The sequence below is a fragment of the Erpetoichthys calabaricus genome, chromosome 15, assembly GCF_900747795.2.
Source record: "Erpetoichthys calabaricus chromosome 15, fErpCal1.3, whole genome shotgun sequence".
In the NCBI taxonomy this organism is placed as follows: domain Eukaryota; kingdom Metazoa; phylum Chordata; class Cladistia; order Polypteriformes; family Polypteridae; genus Erpetoichthys; species Erpetoichthys calabaricus.
Window position 1 is genome coordinate 76,518,837 of NC_041408.2, and position 18,868 is coordinate 76,537,704.

The following is an 18,868-nucleotide window of genomic DNA, read 5'->3' on the forward strand; positions in this document are numbered from 1 at the left end:
TGTGGAAAATTGCAGACACCAGCACTAACCATTGTGCCATTCTACTGACCATTCAAAAACTAACACATTAATGCATTGTCTTAAATAGCTTATTTCAAAACAGGGTGCCACAGTCTAACCAGTCAGAATAGGGTGCAGAACAGGAACCAGCCACACCAATTAGATTCATCAATCACCCCAAACCACACTTTTTTTGGGATCTGGCAGGACAATAGTGTGCAATGAGAAACCTCATAAGTACAAATACAAAACATGCAAATTACAAACCCTTAGTGGCCAAGCTGGAAAATAAACTCCGGATTCTGAAGTATAAAAACAGCACTCTGAGCATGGTGCCGCAAAGATTGATGCATTGATTAGAAAAGTGGGATAGTGTCGCATCAAATGTTTTCAAAACCTTAACTCATCTCTGATCTTTAATAGACTAAACAACATGGGATAGGTACATTTGCCAAATAAAATTCCCATTTAATGTCATGAGATGATTCAGGTAAGTTTCAAGGTGAGGCAGTTCTGCTCACCACTGGAAAATGGCGTCGTCTTGCATGTTGATTAGCACATGCCAATATGAATCTATTCCTTTGCACAAGAGTTTTAAAGGGTAAGTAAGTATGTCTGCCACTTGTTTTATGTGCTAGGTTACTACTGCTTTGTGTGCGTTAGTCACATTGCTTCTTTTATCACGCCTCAGAGTATGCATTCAAGGGAAATAAGTAGAAAAGTCAGACAAAGTATTCACTCAGAATGTGGTGTATTGGGAAGTATTTGGTTTATCCTGAAACTAAAAGTCAGGGCTACCTTAGATAAGTGAATATTCAGTACACGGAGGGGGGTCCATGTCCCCTGCCCAGGGTGATTCTTTGGATTTAGCAAATGCTTCAGCGGTAGATGACTCTAGACTCATGTTGTATTATGCATACCACAGGTTTACTTAGTTTTACTGTACTCTGTACATGCAACAGTAATGATCCTAGTACACCTACAATGTTTGAAGAGGCAATCCTTCAAATGAAAAGTGTGATCCAGCTTGACTGCTTATATTTCCAATGAAATAAAGGAAGTTGACAGTGTATCATTTTTATTTAACTCACTTCATCCATCCATTATGAATCCTACTTCCTCCAGTTAAGAGTTACAGTTGGAGATGCTTATCTCAACACAAACAGAAAAAAAAAGCAGGAACCACCTCATCACAAGGCACCATAACGCACGTGCCCACACTCAGTGGCCAGCTAAAATAACAAGTAAGTCTTTGTGAGAAAAACCCAGGCAGACATGGGGAGAACATGCAAAATTCACATGGATACTCCCAGGCTTAGATCTGAGCACAGCACTCAGGAACTATGAGCTGGCAGTGCTAACTACTGCCCGATTCATTTTTATATAAAATTATTTTCATTTTTTGTATAACGTACTATACTTCATTTTTAAAATTTTATTTAAATAGGTGTGTTCAGTGTTTTTCAGACAGTGCTCGGCTCTCCTTGCATTGAGTAAGACCAAAGAAAAGCAAACATGCTAATGCCGCTAATTACTAAACAAACATATTTAGAGTGGTTTCATAATCTCATGATCCTGATGTGACATAAAACATCTTTTTGTGGAGTTACAGATGATCAGTTTTAACTGGTATTGCTCCACCTGGCTAAACCAGAGAAATTCTAAAACAAGATTATGTTATACAGTACACAAATATTTATGCCACAAAACTGACAATTTCAAAGATACCACAATTGTGAATACAACATTCAGACATTTTTTTAATCGTATCTCATGTATCCATTTACTTTATAATGTCTGGATGGAATGCCGAGCTATCATGGGGCACACTCACTCCGATTAAGGCAACATCTTTAGGATGTACAACAAAACAAGAAAACCCAGAGAAACTCAAACAGATAAAATAAATGTTCAAGCTTCATGAAGCCAGGGATTGAACCAAAGTCCTTCAACCTATGAGGCAGCAGCTCTAAGCAGGGTGCCACCATTTACACCTCAAATCAAAATGACTCATTTAGTGGATGTGTTGTTTTTTTTTTTATTTCTGGTCACTGGGAACCACCACCAAACGCACAAGCAAACGATAGTAGGTGGGCATCTGCCCTGGACATTGCATGAGACACATCTTCAACCTTGTGGAATCTGACATTTCCATTTATAAGTAGCCAGGAGTCATCATTCTTTTTAAAAAATCCATCCATTATCTTAACCTACTTATTCCAAATCATTGATGTGGAGATGGTGCCATCATAGTGTACTGAGTCACCTGGGCAGCAGCAGTATATAAATAATCATAATAATAGTAATAGTAGCAATATAAAAAATAATGATAATAATAATATAAATTATCAGGAAGAAGATCAGGGTTTTTTTAAGAGGCAAAGGTTGATACTGGAAAGACAATACTCTAATAAATAAGCCCAGAACAGGAAAAGCAAAATCATAAATCAAAGAATATAGTGGAGGAGTTGATTGTGGTATAGCAGGTCCGCGGCTTTAAAAAAAAAAAGAAAAAAGGCCAGGTTTTAAATCTGTATAGACATGTCATTCTCCATGGGCGCGATTGCACGACCGCAGGGAGTTAATGGGGTAGTTGGAGCGAGTCGCACCTGCACGTGTCGGTGCGATCATTCTCAATTGCTTCATTGGCTTCCTGCGGTGTGTGATTGAGGTGCTGCGGCCATGGAGGCGCGGGGAGACAGGGCTATATATATGGGTCGACACCAGGAAAGGGGAAATATAGATGGAAATGGAGAGATATATAAATGGATGGATAGATTGATTGATCGATGATAAGACAGAGGAAAAAAGAGGTTAAAGAAAGTGAGGAGCCGCCTTAGCAGCTACAATCTGGCCGCTTGTAAGGAGGAGACGGCACGAGCTGGGGCCCCGAGAAGGAGCGTTAGGTTGTGGCGCTCTAGGGGCTAGTTCGCCCTACTGAATGGTCTATTGGAGTGGGCTGAGCAAGGCAGGGATCTGAGGAGCGACTGCGTGAGCACAAAGGATGAAGGGAGGAGAGCCGACCTCGGACGGTCTGGCAGTGATGTCCTTAATGGAAGCCAAGACGGAGGTCAGCCTGAAAGGAGCTCGTGGCTGTTGGGTCTCCTCTGGCTGCGGGAGCAATGGGTGAGCCGGGGAGAATGAGAAACGGAGGTGGGCTAAGACCGGGAAGAGTGAGACTGCATTTTTAACCTCGGGTTTTATCGGATTTATTTATTGTTGTTTTTATCCCTACTGGACAATTGTTTTTATGGATTATGTATTGAAACTGATGCACTGCACTTTTTGTTTGGACACTGTTTTGTTGGTTTTAATAAAAGCACTTTGGCACTTTTTGAAAATATCCCCTGGCTTCATTTGAGAAGTGTCCTCACTTGTCAGCTCATCTCGGTGACATTACCGACGGTGTTAGGTTCAGGGCTCCCATAAGGACGTTGGGAGCATGGAGCGAACCTGCATCGTCACATTGATAATCAAAATTATTTTATGTAACAAGAACCAAAGTGTAAGATTTTTTGCTATTTGATACACTGCAATAATGGCCAAGGGGAAATTGTCTTTTTGCCTGACCTTTGGGGGGTCAAAGAGCAGGGTCAGCCATTGTACAGCACCCCTGGAGCAATTGTCAGGTTAAGGGCCCAATAGAGTAGGATTCCTTCTGGCAGTAACAGGATTTGAAATGGCAGCTTTCCAAATACCAGCACAGATCCTTAGCCCCAGAGCCACCACTCTGATGAAAACTTTGTCAATTAATAAAATAATTCATTGCCAAAAATAAGATTAAACCACTAATGAAAAATGTAGTCTTTGTTTTGTTGCATCCACTAGGTTGGACAAAAAAGGAAGTGCATGATGCTCACCTTTGTACACTTGACCTGTTGATGTCATGTGACACACACTACTTGACAAAGAGAATGCACAAAATGGCGGTGCTCATATCACAGACAAAATACATTTACTTTTAAATGTTACTAAAAAACATCTATAAACAATAATAAAAAAAATGAACCCACAGTGCTCCTTATCTTCCCAAATCCATCCATCCATTGTCCAACCCACTGAATCCCGAACACAGGGTCACAGGGGTCTGCTGGAGCCAATCCCAGCCAACACAGGAACCAATCCCGGGCAGGGTGTCAACCCACCGCAGGACACACACAAACACACCAAGCACACACTTGGGCCAATTTAGAATCGCCAATCCACCTAACCGGCATGTCTTTGGACTGTGGGAGGAAACCAGAGCACCCGGAGGAAACCCACACAGACACGGGGAGAACATGCAAACTCCACGCAGGGAGGACCCGGGAAGCGAACCCAGGTCCCCAGGTCTCCCAACTGCGAGGCAGCAGCGCTACCCACTGCGCCACCGTGCCACCCTCCCTCAGAAATTGACTTGGTTATTTTTACAGGCCGTGGAACATCTACAAAAAATGTAAATACTAATACAAATCATGACACACAGCAACAATGGTAGCGTATCAGGCATGCTAGTCTATCGCCCCTGTGTTCCCAGCCACATACATATCAACACTCACTTTTGCCAAGATAATTTAGAGTTGCTAAACAGCCATATCTGCCAGGCTTTGTGATTATTAAACAAGTTATTTATTTGTGTTTTCACATGAACTCAGAAAAGTTCCCATAAAATTGCTGTATATGAGTGTAATTGTCAAATGTGTTGTGCCTCTGGGTATGGCAGATTATATGCATCACTTTTAAGCCTGGCAATGTCTGCTGCAGTCACAGTATGGATGCCTGTAGCTGAATGATTCTGGCACCCTCACAAGCAGTCCGTCTCAGCTCACAGACTCCATTACAGCATAGGTTCTTGAACTATGGGTCACGTCACATGTTGTCTGATTATTGGTTGCACGCAGTCATGTTTCACAACTGTAATCCTGACACAGACTGACAACAGCGAGCACATCACAGCCATCCTGCTGCACCTTCACTGCTCCCTTTGTCTTACAGGACTGAATATCAAATTCTGTTATTAACCTGCCCACTAAGGTCCTCTGATTCTGTGCCCCACACTAACCTGGACGCTATGGGTGACAGCAGGATCTTCATCTGTATTGTGCCCAGACTTTGGAATGACCTCCCTAAATTAATGACATCAGCTGACTCCATTCATTTAACAGACCTGACATTCTGCCCCTTCTTTCAGTTTACCCCCTCTATCTGTCCAGGTACTCAGGGTTTGCATTTTTATCACAATTTATGTTTTTTGTTCAAGATTTTTTGTAGTATTATACTGTATGTTGTATTTTAGTCTGGATTATTGTCTTTTATTCTGTTTGAATGTTTTGTATATCCTGTATTTATCTTTATTTAGTGAAGACATTATTTGTAGCCAATGTTATATAGGTCCTGTTGTTCTTTCTGAATTTAGGACATAGGAAGGGTGCTATATAAATAAATTGTGTTCTTATTAGTAATTTTATTTTATTTTTTTCTTTTGATGGTCTATCATTTATAATAATAAGTGACAAAAACTAGAGCAGTTCTATATAAGGCAATTAATATCTATGTTACTAAACCACAGTTAATTTATGCACGGCGGACGCACCGAGGTGAAAGCGCACTGTAGCACAGCGCCCCAGAGTCAAACGCAGCGGCTTCCCAGAGTCAGTAAGTGGCGCCCAAATAACATGGATAAAAACAATGAACGAAGGCACCCACACAAAGAAACCGCTTTAGTTCAAATGGGGTTATTGAATTAAATGGAAACTGTACCATGCCTACGACCTGTGAACTAAACCTGAGGTAAAGCGTGCACGCCAGGTTGTACAGCCGCCTGGACGCGACCGCACACACCACCGCGTATACGACGACACAGCCATAATAACAGAAGCGCGTTGAAATGAACTATCCCAGGACGCACCCACCCTCCATGATATTTCATCATGCAGCGGCTTCCCACCGAGGCGCATACGTGGCACCCAAACAACACAACCTGTACACTGCACTTGCTCTAATCCACTGTGCCAGTAATATAGATCACATAACGGTCACAGACTCAAACCCAGCGGCTTCCCAGACTCAGTGGCTGGCACACGAACACCACAACCTGTGAACTAAACTTGCTGTGCTCCACTCTGCCAACAGTCGGTGTCAGCAAAGGCAACGGAATCACGTCTCCACAAAACGAAACCACTTTAGTACGGATATGCTTATGTACTTAAATGACATTTCCCCAGACGCACCCACCCTCCATGATATGTCATCCATCCAAGTATCGGACAGAACAGAAACTGATTGCCATTCTTGGATTTACGATTCTCTAGAGAATCGCGGGCTTACTTGTATAGCATAATTCAGTGTAGAATATGTATTGCCGTTTTCTTCACATATATGTTTAAAAATATTAGAATGGCTTAAATGTTCACTAAATTGGCCCTGTATGAGTTATTTGAGTAGCTCCTGGACTGGCACACTATCAGTGATTGGTTCCTGCCTTGTGCCCAGTGCTGCTGGGAGAGGCTACCTCCACTACTGAATTGTCTTTTGAATTTGACAATTTGAATCTCATGGTAAAGGACATGAAAATATCTGTGGTAAAAGCCAAGTCTGTATTCAAACTTGGGAATGCAATAATTTTGTTTTATGTACAGGCACAGAAATGATAAATCTGTAAAGAGACAAACAGGACAGCTTATTTTTTCCGCCATTAAAGAAAACAAACTTATTGTTTGTGAGAGCAGAATGATGCCTTTCTTGACCACCAAACTATAAAATGTAATATAAGACTTCTGTGATCATTATGTTCTGAACTACATGCTGTTTCTCCACTCCTTCATATCTTATATTTAATAAAATGATAGACTTTGGCCCAATGAAAGACAGTTTAAGATCAAAAAGTCTTGTGACTTGATTTAGCACTGTTTATTGTTTTTATTTTAGTTTTTGCTTGTGACGACACGTTTTCTATGTGACACTCCGCAGCTTCTGGTTCGTCTAGTCTTGGTCATAATTATGAAGAAAGGCGGACTTCCTGGTGCTTTGATCAAAGGGGGACAACCATCTCTATAGGTCATGTTTCTCATCCTGCCTGGTCGTGGATGTTATCAGGTTACAGGCTTGGGGTTGCGGAAAAAAGACACACTGAAATTTGAGATTAGTGAACACAGATGTTTTCTTTGGATTTCTGAACTTTTTGCCTCAGCATTGATGGAAATGTTTGATGTTGTTTAGTAAGATTTCCTCTAAGTGGCTGCTGCTGCCTGCCTTCCTAAGGACGTGGGCTTACTGTTGATACTATGGTGCATCAGTATGTACATCGCTATTTAAATAATAATAATACAATTTATTTATATAGCGCCTTTCCCATGCTCAAGGCACTTACAGAATATAAGAAAGAACGGCAGGGTATACAGTATATAAGATAGTAAATTCAGAGAAAAGCCTAACAGACAACATAATTGATGGTCTCACACGCACACACACAGGTTACATGAGCATCTTGACATAGAAGTAAACTGAGAGAAGGGTAATAAAGTCAGGTAGAGCTAAAAGCCTTCCTGAACAGATGAGTTTTGAGTTGTTTTTTAAAAGAATTCCTGGAGTCAGCTGACCTGATTAATTTTGGTAGGTCATTCCAGAGTCTTAGTGCTATACAGCTGAAGGCCTTGTCACCCATGGAGTGTAGATTAGTGAGGGGCACAACAAGATTGCCACAATCAGAAGACCTTAGTGGGCGGGCAGGCACATAGTGATGGAGAAGGTCACTGATGTAGTTTGGCGCAAGGTCGTTTAAGGCTTTGTAGGTTATTAGTAGGATTTTATATTCAATTCTGTAAGACACAGGGAGCCAGTGAAGACGGAGCAGGATGGGTGTGATGTGCTCGCTGCTGCTGGTCCGTGTAAGGACTCTTGCGGCTGAGTTTTGAATAAGCTGGAGCTGTGATATAAGATTAGAAGGGGCACCTGCCAGTAGGGAATTACAATAATCGATGATTTCAAGTGAATCAGCTGAACTGCAGCACCGGTCTGTGTCTGTTTAGGCATCGGTCACCTTAACAGGAGGGAGACGGTCAGCCATGAACCTGACTTAAAACTGTTGGGTGATTTCTTTCAGATTCTTGGGAATCATGGATGAATGTGATGAATTCAGAAGAGACAAGCTGGTCGTCTTGGACTCCTGGTTAGACATTCTCCATTGACTGAGCTTGCAACCATCACACATGAGTATGCTCTGCTCTTGGACCATACTGATGATGATGTCCATGTTAATAGTGAGGAACTACTGAATAATTACGTGCATAGAATTTTAAGATAAATTTCTGTTCAGAAGTGGTGGACAGGTTATTGAATGCATCATATGTCCAAATTTCACTTTTTAAATTAAATTTTACTAAATGTTGCTTGCTTGACTTAAGCTGGTGGCACATAACATGACTTTTAGTATACGGGGTGTCAAAGTTGATGATTGCAGTTTCTGATCTCATCACCTGAATATGTCAGATTGCACAAGAACATATAACAGAGGATGACAAATCAGACAACTCCATGATTATTATTCCAGCACAGTTTAACTGTTGTGAATATGTGTTTATATTAGAGCTGTCAAACATTTAAACATTTTACTCACAATCAATTACAAAATATCCCTCAATTAATCTCATGTTTAACCACAGTAGTTTAGCAATGTCCAGCAGTCCCCTGTAAATGTGACTTTTGTACAGCTTCTTAGCTGCTCAGACTGCGAGGATTTGTGTCCAGTGGTGCACAGTACACTGGTAGAAATGGGGTAGAAATTTGTCAGCCAGGAGACATTTGCGTATATTATTTTTACTGCTGTTTGGCACATCAGGAAGCTGCCTTTGCTACTTGTCACACAAGTAATGCGTATGTTGTATTGGCATGATGGGAAGTGGGCTTTCCGTTACCATCTAACACAATGTGGAATGTGGCAGTACAACTGTGGAGATGGAAAAAGAATGTGAACAGCAACAACAATATTTATTTCTATAGCACATTTTCATACAAATGATGTAGCTCAAAGTGCTTTACATGATGAAGACAGAGAAAAAAGACAAAATGAATAAGAAAATAGAATTAGGGAACACTAATTAACATAGAATAAAAGTAAGGTCCGATAGCCAGGGAGGACAAAAAGAACAAAAAAAAAAAGAACAGAGTGGACTTTCTTTGGGGAAAATGGACAGGCCGATGAATCCTGGTCCTTGGCCATGAATGAGGAGCTTTTTAGAAAAAAAATACAATTTGAGTACATGTATGAAATCACATACTGCACACACACTCACATGGATTGAATGCTGCTCACCAAATGTGAATTGCCGCCTCACTCTCCTCCAGACAACTATACAAAATTCACAGAAAAATGATCACTTCTAATCAATCTTATTTTTTTAGTGCATGTAATAAAAGGGACCGTACACTAATCTGAAAACTATAAGTACTCCAGCTTTTTTTGTTAGCTAAAAAAAAAGTATACAAATGCATCTGAAACTGCATGGCAATGTTTTCGCACACTTGGAATACAAAGTACACTACAGCGTCAATATGACTTGGAGAAAGAAGAACACGCAATGTGGAGTGAGCTGCATGTACAGAGCACTCTGACAGCTCACTCGCAGTGCTTCCTCAGACCCAACAATGTGTGCAAAGTGTATGAACGGTGGACGTTCTTGGTGAAAATGGAAGGACCAATGCTAATGTGGTACTTGGCCAGTGATGAGGTACATTGTAATATTTTAACACACCTTGCAATATGAAGTACACAGGTAGCATCAATTTGAAGTGTTCTGCACTCTTGTTCCGTGCACAATATGCCATCTTGTGAGTTCTTCTTTCCCCACATTTAATGGGTGCCGGCTGTGTACTTCACATGCTGACAGCTTTACTGCTCTAAGGCACACTTTAATCCAGGCTGCGTACTTTGGATTCCATGGAGTGTGAAAACATTTCATGTAAGGTGGCACATTTTAGACTTTTTATTTAACAGATTTTTGCACTGCTGGAAGACAGGCTTCATTCTAAAATTGTATTTGTTGTTTGGTAAACTTTCTCTCTGTTTGATTTGTTTAATAGCAGTTTGAATGATGTCTCCTTATATCTTTGATTGCATTTTTATTTTTAATCCATTCAACTGCATTAGTTAATGCTTTAAATTTAAAGTCAAGTTGTACATTCATGGATTGTAGCCTATCACAGATATTGCTGCCTATCGTTCGAGCTTTTCAACAGCAACATCATGTATTTTTGCACTTAAGTGATAAGCTAAGGATGTTGTACAATATGCGTTTGTCCTTTGACAAACTTAACTAATCATCACTTATTTTTATTTTACTGTGATGGTGTTTTAATCCATTATGGGCACTGACTTTTTGTGCATGGTCCTGACTGCAGGTTGCAAGGTTACAGTACCTAGAAGTCACACTGGAGCAACGATATTTAAACTGAACTACTCAGCGCATTCAATGCCTGAGTTTGACTACTTCTAGCATGATTACAAGTGTTTCAGATTTTAAACCACTGGTTATGACCTTATGATTGTTTTCTCACTTTCATTTTGTCCATGTTTTGGGTTTAGACTTTTCTTAGGCTTGCTTTCCTGGTTTTGATTATGTTCATTTCCTGACCTACGATGCATCCTCACAGCCATTTTTCAATTTTGCTCCTGTGGCCTACTGTTTTTCGTTTCTCAGCAGAATATTCGCATTTCCAAAATATTGCAAGCTCCCCCCATTTTCTGACAGCCAGTGACATGCTACCCAACCACACTGGTGCTGCGTGAAAGCTTTCCAGGTACATTCAGCCACAATCCTGCCCCTTCTGTATTCTTTTATCCATTCTGTTGTGATACATAAAATATGAGACATCAGACAGACAGATGTCTCTTCTGTTTTCATTCCTTATTTCATGTACATATATTGAATGCATTGTGGTACATTGCATTGTATAATGCATCATATTCTATGCATTGTACTTCCAGATGAGCATTCACTGGTTGTCAGCTCTCATTCATGCACACAGAGCCTGTCCCTACAACTAAAGACAAAATGTTTAATTTTGTTGGGACAAGTCACAGACTGGGGATCTCAAACTGATGACTGGCTCTTGACTCTCTAAGATCATGTAAATGAGGTCAGCGAATAAAAATCACTAGAAGAGTCAAGTAATGTGACATAGCCTTAAAGCAAAAGTAAGAATTCTGTTATTCTTGTGATAATAAACCAACTAAAAAAGAGAGGGTCCTGTCTTCTGTTATCTTGTCTGCAGAGATAATGAAGTTATCCACTGCAATAAAAAAGCGGTCTGGCAGGTACTGCTGCACCTCTTCTAATAACCAACATGAAACAGTTTACACAGAGACCGAAGTGAAAAAATGACAAGTCAAGTTGGCAGAAGGGCAGCTCCCATCAGAGGCGTAGCTAGAGTTTTCAGCGCCCGGGGACAAGTGAAGATTTCACGCCACCCTCCTGTTTGCCAAAATGTAATGGGAAAGGGAAAGAAAAGTTTAAAATGGCGCCCCCTGGATGCTGCACCCGGGGACAGATGTCCCCTCTTGCCCCCCCCTAGCTACACCACTGGCTCCCATTTGCCTCCTCTGTGATTTACAAGAGCCCAGTTTCAGATAAACATATCAATATCACTGTAAGCACAATAGGTCAATGTAATTATGGAATTATGGTTGTGTTACTTTTTCATTATATAATTTTAACTTCTAATAGATGTTTGTCTCCCTTTTCTTTTAATTTAAGGGTGTAAAGCAGGATGAAGCCCTGCTAATTCACCACAGGATTCTAATGACATATGCAAGTGATAAAATGAAGCCTATAATTCAACTCATATTTAACATTAGGAATGTTATCAGTGAGCACGACTGCAGAACCTGTCGGGGGATTTCCAATATATAACCGTCATGTTTTTCCCTGATATTTTTCATAGATACATGACTGAAACTTAAACTGAAATAACTAAATATTCATCTGTCCACTCAGTGAAGCCATTGGCATGGGGAACTAAAGCCTGACCTAGCAGGGACACAAGAGTGCAACTCACAAAGCAACTTCATCCCATGGCACAATGATGAATGCACTCGTACTCAAATCGGGGCAATGATCACCAATTGCTCAGAACGTCCTGTCTAAGGGAGGTGATTAAAACCCACACGGACGTGGGGAGAATGTGAAAGTCTGGGCAGAGAGAAAGGCAAACCAAGGGCCTGGAACTCTGAGGCAGCAGTGCTAACAAGTACAATATGCCACCATGTCACCCTAGCAATGAAACAGATGCTCATTTATTATTTATGTTGTGCGCATTTTATATTTTCAAAAAAACATGTCTATGTCATTAAAATATTAATCTGTACCAGTAAATTTAAAATTACACAGCACCATGATATACATCAGTTCTTTTTTGCCACTTATTATTTCATTAACAGAAATGTCTGTCATATTTAATGTGTAATATGCAGAAATGTTGATTATTATGAATTTATTATATTTTCTCTTGGGTGGGGTTTAATTTTGGTTTGCTAAGTTTCACTTGACTGTATGGAATGTTATTTGCTTCATCTAAAACTAATAAAAAAGAACCAGAATTTATTACATTTTCTTATAATTTTTCCTCATCTATTATGATTATAAAACACAATACTGTATGTTAAAATATTTTATACCTTACAGTATACACACTGTATGCATGCAATATATATACATAATCATACAAAGAAAAACAATGGTTGAAGCAAGATGGCATGGCTTGCTTTGTCAACGTCTGAGTACTCGCGACATCACTGCCGTGGCTCGTTCTTACCTTTGGTCTTTTCCACTCTATACCTCTTGTCTTAGCAGAATGAGGTCCGAGCTCATTGAAGCCGAGCGATTCGGTTACAGCAGGGAATGAATCATCTTTAAAAAGAGTGCCTGATCTCAGGCACTGAGCCTTAAGAGATTCATAGTCCTGCTGCAGGTATTTTACTGCCAGCTGGTTAGTGCCATGGCCTTCTACTCTTGCCCTCTCCTTTGCCACTTTGTCTGCCATTGACGACATCTTGACTTCCAATGCACGTTTCTGGCCCCGGGCTGAAGGTAAACCACTGACTTGTTACCTTGCAGATGCCCAAGTTTTGACTTATGGAAAGCAGAGGGCGGTGCCAGTGAAGTCAGCCAGGTGACGGTGCCTGTTCTGGCAGCCACCATGAATAAGAACACACCCGTAACAACAAAAAACAGGTATCATGTGTAAAAAGAGCAATTGTAAAGAAAGGCAGGACGTATGAAACAAGATATGCTAGCTTAGCACATCTGAAAGACGTTCACATTTGTACAGAGATGTAGGTAATTGGGTTGCACAGAGTACTGTGTACATTACAGAGCGGTTAGGCTACCATATCAAGTTGTGACATCTGCCCATCCCATAACCTATCGCAACATTGACTTCCAAAGCATGTAATTGAAAGAAAAATAACGACATGCTCGGAGTGAGAAAAAAAAATCTACTTGGCAAATTCATTATGACCCGCATCCTTCACACTTTTATTATTGGTAGACAGTCCATGTGGAGAAGACAAACTTGTTCTTTTTAAATATCAATATGAAGGGTATTTGTTAAGAAGCACATGCATTTGAAAATGCTGCTGTCAAATGCAGTTACTAACCAGTCAGACACACCTGCTATGCAGTATGTTACCTTATCAATGTAAAGAATGAGACTTTAAAGACTCATGGGTGGAGTAACTGAGTCTTTTAATCTGAACGTGATAAACTACTGTACATGTAGGCACTTTGTTTGTTTGTCCAGCTTGATGCCAATATAACACTAAAAAGTATGCCTGCTATGGTGATAAGCTGAATTACTCAGTTTAATACACTGGGCCTTCAGGTCTCTCACATTCTTTTTATAGGCACTTCAGGCAAGTTAAATCCAACTCAAAATACTATTACAATTTCTTTAAATTAATTGGGGAGATGGCATAGTGGCAGTCTTAGGGATCTGGTTTCAATTCCTAGTCCTGTCACTATCAGTTTGGCATGGGTTTTCTCCTAGAACTGCAGTATCTACTCACATCTAGAAGAAATGTGTATTAGCTTAACTGGCAACTAACAGTGGCTTAGAGTAAATAATTGTGCCACGTGATGGACTGTTTTGCACATTATTCTACCAGTATTCAAGTTATTTGTGACACTATCATTGAATGCATGATTTTTACAGGTAATACACAGGCATAGTGGTTAGCAGCACTGGTCCAGTTCCTGGCATTGGCTCTGTCTATGTAGAGTGTGCCCGTTTCCCCTTGTATTTGTATGGATTTCGTCCTTGTACTCTGGTTTCTTACCACATACCAAGGACGTGTCTGTTAGTTAAGTGGTTTTCTTAAATTGGCACACTATAAGTGTGTTCAACAATTGGCAAATGGCCCTTCCAGCATTAGTCTTGGCTTTTACCTGTTGCTACTACACTGCTCAAAACAATTAGGGGAACACTTAAATCACACATCGCATCTCAATGAACAAAACGTTCAAGTGGAAAATCTTTACTGAGCAATACTGTGCAATTTGTTGTGAACAAAAAGATGTAACAATGATCAATGGGAACCACAATCAACCGACAGAGGGCTGGAGTCAACATCACAATTAAAAATCAAAGTAAAAAATTTGAGTGAATGTTAGCACAGCAATTCACAATGTGACTCAGTAGTGTGTATGGTCCCCACGTGCCCTCCCAACAACGTCTGGGCAAGCTACTGATGAGACAGCGGATGGTGTCCTAGGGGATCTCCTCCCAGGCCTGGATCAGGTCATCAGTGATCTCCTGGCACTACTTGATGGCGTCAGATGCTCCGATACATAACATCTCAGAGGATCTCAATTGGATTCAGGTCCAGGGAATGTGTAGGCCAGTCAGTGGCATCAATGCCTTCGTCATCCAGGAATTGCCTACACACTCTGGCCACCAACACTAGCAAAACGCAAAACTAGAATCAGTCAGGAAGGACAAGGAGAGTGTGATTGTCTGTGGCCACAATTCCCTTTTTGGGGGTTGTCTTGCTGTTTCCTCTCCAATGCCCCTGTTGTCACTTTCATTTGCACCAAAGCAGGTGAAGTGGACTCACAATCGCTTCTGCTTCCTAACTGGACAGACTGATATTTCTGAAGCTTAACTGACTTGGTCTGAGGCTGTGATGATTAAGGTGTTCCCTTAATTTTGGAACATTGTAGTATAATTGCTGACTCACTGTGACTTAGCTGTTGAGAAAGCTAGTTTAGAAAATAGATGGATAATTCCAAAAGGAGGCGACAGTCTTGCAGTGCCAGGCATCTAGATTTCTTTTCCAGCTTGGCCAATGCCCTAGTTGAGTTTTCATGTTTTCCTTGTGGGTTTTCTCTGGGTACTTTAATTTAAAGTTTCACACATCCCAAAGGCATTCAGGTTAAGTTAAATGGGAATTCTAATCTGACCTGATATCACAGAATATGAATGGGACATAACTAGCTTCTCATCCACGGCTAATTCAGGCAAAAGGCAGAGAGTTTTTAAATGAGATTTTGCACTTACTCTTTAATTCTAAAAAAATAAGGTTTATTAAGTTTTCATTTAAAAGTTTTCAAATCATCACCTACTGTATGCTATAGAATACATGCATCCATTTTCTGGACCTCTTTATTCCATTTGGCGGTCAAACAGGGCCACATGGGGATGATGGAATTTGCCAAATTCATTATGGGTTGGCCTACTCTTGCACCCTAAGCCTAACACACACACACACAGACCCTATTTGTTTAAGCACAGTTTATGAGCACTTGTCACTCATGTCACTCCTCAGTACTCCACATACAGTAAGTACTCACTAACCTAGACCTAAAGGGTACCTTGGCCATTAAGAATAACCTAGGCACAAAAAGGCTGACACACCTTCACAGTGTCCACAGATATAACCTTGAACTAAATGTTGACAGACCTTGATCCCTGAAAATAACCTAGACATGTAGACTGATACACCTTGGGCAATAATGCATAACTCTCACTGTGTGGTCGTCTCCCTCAGTATGACAACCCTGGGGGAAAGAAAGTGACAATATCCCCACACCAGGTGCCCTGGACCTACTTTCTTATTTTAATCACACAACATATGCAGACAGACTACAGTATACATGTAAAATGCTAAGGTCTATCCATCTGTTATGCGATTACTCGGGACTTACTGAGGCTAGAGCTGTGGTCTTGGCCTTAACTGAAAGCTTATGACCTTATACGTTCTGGAAATTCAAACAATGAAAGGTAGTGGCAACCACAGCAATGTGACCTATGGTAGTTGTTTTGTCTTGGTAGAGTTCTCTGTTGCTCTACTTTCCCCTTTTGTATTATTAATATGTAGCCTTGTCAGAATGCCTCAAATCACAGACTTACCACTGTTTATAAGGTATTGTGGTATATAACTTCTTCCCACATTCCCTTCCACTTTTATAACCTCAGGCAGTTAGTTGTAGTAAAAGACAAGCAGGAGTTAAGTTACACTTTAAATAATGTATTATTGATAATATTCATAAATAATAACAATAAGCAAAGTACAAGTGGATATTGGCAACCATACAACCTGATAAATGGTGATGTCTAGTTTCAGCCGGCACACAGACTTGTTTGACACTTAAAATGTCTCTAGTTAAGACATCATTTTTGGTCATCTTTCTTCAGAACAGGCCACATGCCTTTTTCAATATGGCTGCCAAGTTGTGCTTCTCAGTGTGGTATTTTTCAGTTGATGATGGGTGAGATGCTCCTTCATCAGTTGGTCAGAGAGAAAGGGAGGGATAAAGCAAGCAAATTTACAGATTCTCTGTCCAAACCCTATAGCCAATAGGGCATCATGGTATTTAATGGCTTCAGGCAAATTTAGACTAACGGGGCATACAATACTTTTCACACCTGCCCCCAAAACCATTTGTTCAACTGATGCTTGCCAGCCTGATAGTATGGCTTTCCTGTGGGGGTTGATTGAGAGAGTCCTGCAGAGAATCGCTTACCAAACTGGTCAAGACAAGACTCTGAACCAAACTGACAAGCAAGAAGTAATCCTGAATAAAGAGCACCTAAGCAGCAGAAAAGTACAATGGCTCACAGGCAAGACAAAGTCCAGGATACCGATTGTAAGAACGACCCAGGCACTGCCGAATTAAGACCACCACAGGCTGCACAAGTGACTTAGCTCCTTAACAGAGAGCTGATTCATCAGGTCAGCACGATACTCAATCGCTTCATCATTTCAGCAGCACTCATATACAGTCGACCCTTGATATACGACCGGCCTGACATGCGAACAACTTGCTTTACTACCAAAATTTTTGTTTTGAATTACGACCAACATCTTGTGTTACGACCAGAATGCGTTCACGTGTATCCACTTGTGCGATTGTAAACAAACAGCCGAGAGCGTTTGTAAGCATCAGTCAGAGCCCAGATACATGTGTTTGTGGACGTAATTTTGTCAGTGCAGTGATTTATATAATTTATTTTAATAATTGCTAAGGAAGGAAGCAAAGGTAAAGAAAGCGATCACAATCGAAACGAAGAAGGAAATTGTGTGGAAATATGAGAGTGGCATTCGTGTGACCGATCTCGCTAATATATACAGCATGTCGAAATCCACCATTTCGACAATTTTACAAAGAAAAGATTTGTATAAGGAAACTCCTTCCAAACAATAACCACCTTCCATTTCATTCTCCTCCTCCTTCCTTCCTGCAAGCCAAAGATGTCAACATAAATGATGAGTACAGTATGAAATTGTCGTTTCTGGTAGGCTAGGCACTTTTTATAACTTTTTGGTTAGTACATTAGAAAAAGTATTGGTGTTTTTGGTAAATTATGCACATTATACAACCCTTTTCTATTAAAAAAAGTTAAGTGTTGCTGTGGGCGGTTTGGAACACATTAAGGGCATTTCCATTGTCCTCACAGGTGGCGCAGTGGTAGTGCTGCTGCTTTGCAGTAAGGAGACTGTGGAAGATTGTGGGTTTGATTCCCGGTTCCTCCCTGTGTGGATAGCACTTTGAGTACTGAGAAAAGCGCTATATAAATGTAATGAATTATTATTATTTCCATTATTTCATATGGGAAAAATAGTCTTGACTTACAACCAACTTGAGTTACAACCAGCCCTCATGAACGAATTGAGTTCGTAAGTCAAGGGTCCACTGTACTTGATCATTTTATGAAGTGGGGGAAGTAACCCTTGATCATTTCGGCAGCAAGCGCATACTCAACCATTTAATCAATCGGGGGGTGTCCCCCTTCTTCAACAGAAATACTTGGTGACAATTGAGAAGACTGTCAATTGGTCAAAACCTCTGAACTTATTTAAGGATTGTTTTCTTACATCTCTTACATAGCAAATTTACATCAGCAACGTGATTAATGTCCAGCTTTACTTTTTACTGTTGAAAACAAACGAATGTGTTGACAAAACAGAAAAGTTCCCCTTGCCCTAGATGGACTACCACAGGTAATAAAATACATCAGAATATCTCAACAAACTAAAATAAGTAACCATTTAGGCTGGGGATATTGTTAATGCTATACGATGTTTGTGCTTGTGGAAGCTGCTGCTACTGAGTAGACTTGCACACATACTTAAAGTAAATTTGGAGGATTCCACCAGGTGGCAGTGCAATAAATCATCACAGTGAGAAAGCAACAACTGATTTCGCTGTTGTTTTGAGTTGAGGGAAGAAAAATGTTAAAGATAAAAATTCTTTGCATTCTAATGCTGTTACAAAGATACAAAAAAAACAGCGAGCCAGCAGATGGTGTGTGAGACCTTTAAATGTACTGCGTCATTGTGATGAGGAATATGCAACGCTTAAATTGCCTATGCGAGAAATGGATGAATACTTTCACA